The 4,264-nt window shown below is 36.4% G+C and overlaps 1 long non-coding RNA gene across 1 annotated transcript; it reads right to left on the reverse strand.

Moving 5' to 3' along the window:
• Positions 2,558 to 3,398, reverse strand: LOC110436126. Its single transcript, XR_002453802.1, has 2 exons — positions 2,975 to 3,398; positions 2,558 to 2,907 (listed from the first exon to the last, which is right to left on the reverse strand). It is a non-coding gene; the product is annotated as an uncharacterized LOC110436126 (long non-coding RNA).

Below are 4,264 nucleotides of genomic sequence, written 5' to 3' on the forward strand. Positions count from 1 at the left end.
AAAAGTTCTAGTTCTACTTTATAGTATTTCATTGTATATTAGGGATACTTTATTCTTAATAGATTCATATGTTTTTAATTACATTAGTCATTGTCTACTTTGATTATATGTCTAGGATAGTTGGTTTGATCTTATTGAATTCATGTAATTGCTCTTATAGCGTTTACCTAATCGATCGTTGGGTACATGATAGACAGTATGTAGACGTGGTGTCTAGACATCTTGTTTGTCTGCGAGTACCCCCTGACGTGTCGGGTCGTGTGGTAGTCCGCGTAGGTGACAGGTGCGTTGGTTCCTCTGTAGTTCACCCTCCGTACGTAGGGCTAGCATGGGCGCGGTCGCGAAGGAGGTGACGGTTGCGTCTTAAAACCCTCACTAGTTGATGCCTCTTTACATGTAATTATGATATAGGGTTGACTTAACGATGATTTCTAGATGTAATTGCACTAATTAGAGTTATTATTTGGCGTAGTTATAGCATTACCTTAGATCCAATTCCCTAGTTTATCCATTGGCTAACTATTATTATGACTAGTAGATGCTCTGGTGATTATCCTTATTTATGATACTTGATGATTATGCTATCACTATTATTTATCATTATTTATCTTGTGACATCTACCTGTTATGATTAGATTATAGGACTTATATAATATCATTTATTCATTCTTATCAATATAATAGATATAGTTTAACCCTTAGCCTTCCTAGTGGTATAAATATAAATCGACAACCTGGATACTTCCCTAGGTAAAATGCTACAACGGTATAATTATCTGTCTGCTTGCAGAACCCATTTAGTTTACAATTATATTCATATCTTTTATTTCTGCCTAGTCACAATAGTATATATGAATCCATAAATTCCTAGAAATACAATTAGGGATGACAACCTACTTCATGTTTAGGAATATTAATAATTAAGAAAGTGGCTAGTTGCTAATTGACAAGTTAATTATATACCGTGCATTTCTGGTGTTGTTACTAGAAGTAGAGTTTATCTCTGTTTTTAGTGATGACGGTAGTAAATGTCAACACGTACCCACCTTTTCTTTTAACGGAAGGCGATGCTTGTCGAAGAGAACAAACAGTAAGGAGTGTAGCACTTTCGTTTATATGTGACAAACATTATCCAATCATGAAGTAACTAGGCTCATAAGATTTGTCTCACAAATTATAGGTAAACTGTGCAATTAGTTTTTATTTTTATCTATATTTAATGCTCCATGCATGTGCCTCAAAATTCGATGTGATGAAAAATCTTGAAATTTTTTAGAAACTGAACAAGACCTAAGTCGAACCTACTGTGATAAATGAAATCCCTAGCCCCGCAGGGCAGGACCCTACTTTTTAGTAGTAGCTTTTCTCACTGGTAAAGCTGGATAGCCTTAAGCGAATGCTGGAACAAAAGTAAGGTCTTCCCTCGAAGTGAAATGAAAGCAAAGGTGCCTTAAAAGAGGGGTGGGGGTTGTATTATTTTCGATTCTGGCAAGGGTATGAAATTGATTGTTTAGATGCATGCTTCCCAATTTGGTAGATTAGGTCAGGGCCTGCTTGGTTTGGCACCAAAATTTATCATACCAAAAATTTGTCAAACAAGAATTGGACAAAAAGTTTTGGTAAGCCAAATGTGAGAGGTTATCAAATTTTTGTATGTAGTAAATCAAATAATAGTCAAAATCATGACTTGTCAAATCTTTGGTTTCACGTATTTTAGAAGCCAACTAAATAGTCCTTAAATCCAAATTGTTGTTGTAGGGGCGGAGGGCTTTAGGGGGTGTTTGGCACTACTCCGCTCCCGTTTTTCCAGTTCTGCTCCACGAACTCTACCATGGAGCAGCTCCATCGTGGAGTTTGTGCAGCAGATAGTACTGTTTGGCACACAGCTCTAGTCCAGCTCCAGAAATGGATTGTTTTCATGCAAATAGTCCATTGTGCCCTTGATTGAAATTACACTTGGTCGAACATATATGACTACTTATACACAATGATAACAATATACGTATACAAAATACATAAATTGAGCATGCCACAATTACAATATAAATAAAACTTTGAAAAATTGTAAATGATAGAAAATTTCACAAAGGCCATGATTAATCGGTGGCAAGGTGGCGGAGAGAGACGTACGGGCGGCGGCGGAGAGAGATGGACGGTTGTTACCTACGGTACGGGAGTTGAAAGGTTAGGAGATGGGATGGTGATTAATTGGTGATAAGGTGGGTAATTATATGAGAACTCCATGTGGAAGTATAAAACTCCAAAAACTAAAGTACCTCATGAGGTACTCTAGGAAAAACGTGGAGTTAGCCTCTAGCTTCACCTTTTTTTGGTAGCGGAGTTTTTGCAGCTAGACTTGTTTGGCATTGTGGAGCTGCAAAAATGGGAGCAGAGCAGTCCCAAATACCCTCTTAGTATCGCGAGGTGTGGCGCTTGCTGCATATTGCTTTTTCAACACGCGCACCCACACACACAAACACACACACATATATATACAATATCATCCAACACTACACCTCGGACCACGAAATATTGAATAATAGTGAAACACGAATAGTGAGCGATAATGAATTCTTATAATAGTTTAGTGTAGAAGAATAACACTTTGTCTGACTGATACGCCGGTCGCCTTGGGCCTTGCCGATTAGAGTCTAGGGACTGCAAGACACAGGGAGAAAGAAGACCTATCAGACGCGTCAGGCGAAATGTTATGTTATGGGCTGTTGGGGCCCTATGGGCCGAGCCTTTTATTTAGCTAATGGACTGCCATGCCAGTGAACGTTCCACTTTCAATCCATGACACATGAATACATGGTGGTGTGACGGTTGATGGGCCCCCCTGAGTGTGAGCGGCAGGTACCAAACGAACTCCTGCATCTGCATTTTCCCCTCAAACAAAATCTACATCTGCATTTGAAAAACGGTGATTAAGGAATGAGATGAAATTAATTTATGTGGATTAAGCATAGCTTACTTGGTTGTCTATCTTGTGGTGGAACGGGCTCGGCTGAGTTTAAGTTCTAGACTTAAACACGGCTGCTTAGTGTGTCAGTTGACATCTGTGTAGATCTTGTCAACATTAAAATATGCGCATTTCATCTTTAGTGTAATCATAAGAATAAGGTTTGATCTATATTATGTGATTAAAAACAAATAATTGACTATTTTCGTATTCTATAAAAAAATTCACGATGAGTTACTTCTTTAGTTCAAAATTGTTCCAATATTTTAGCTAACTAAAATTTCTAATGAAGGGATCCACTAAAAATAAAATATTGTTTCCTTTAGCTACTCCCTCGGCCCCTTACTAACTGTCATTCCCGATTCAAAAAATAACTTTGACTAAATTTATATAAACAATAGTAATATATGGTACTCCCTCCGTTCCAAATTATAAGTCATCCCAAGAATCTTGTAGAGTCAAAGCATTTTCAAGTTTGACCAAAAATATAAAGAGAAATATAAAGATTTATGTCATAAAATAGGTACACTATGAAAATATAATGTAACATCCCTGATGTTACGCATACTAAAACTGGACCATGTCATCATAAGCATTGCATAGCATATTTGTGGAGCACATCCTTATGCATCAACTTAAAACAAGTTTAATTTTGTTGATTGTGCTTAGGGAATTAAAATGTGCTTATTATGTGGAGTGATGCTTGTGATGGTTGTCTAATCCGTAGATAAGGAGGGTTGTCGCGAGATAGCGAAGCAAAACCCCTAATTTGAACCCTAGTTTTTACCCCCTTTTGTGTAACTTAAAAACTAAGAAAAATTTGGGGATAAGTTCAAAAGCAAAGTTGTAGATCTTGACAAGATGTACAACTTTGGTGTTTTGAGTTTTTGAAGTTTCAATACAAAATTCAAAGTAATTTTGAAAATATAGATTTCCAAAAATTGCCCCTTTTTCAATTTGAATCCCTAATTCAAAATCTATTTGGAATCTTGAAAAGTGATCAAAATGAAAGTTGTAGAGCTTATCAAAATGAACAACTTTTCTTTTGGGAGTTTTTCAAGTTATTGGGGAAAATCAACAGTAATTTTGGAATTTCTATTATGATCAAATTCAAATTGGAATTCCCCCAAATTTGGGATTTGAATTTCAAACTGTTTTGCCTAAATTCATCCTCTTCTACTCAAAATTGGCTCTGGGTCCTTAAATAAATTTTGTAGAGTTCAAAATTCTGAGGAACTTTTGTTTTGACCAAAATTTGACTTCTATTCAAAATTATGAAGTAATTTAAAAAAAGAAGGGAGG

The sequence above is a fragment of the Sorghum bicolor genome, chromosome 6 (genome assembly GCF_000003195.3).
Source record: "Sorghum bicolor cultivar BTx623 chromosome 6, Sorghum_bicolor_NCBIv3, whole genome shotgun sequence".
In the NCBI taxonomy this organism is placed as follows: domain Eukaryota; kingdom Viridiplantae; phylum Streptophyta; class Magnoliopsida; order Poales; family Poaceae; genus Sorghum; species Sorghum bicolor.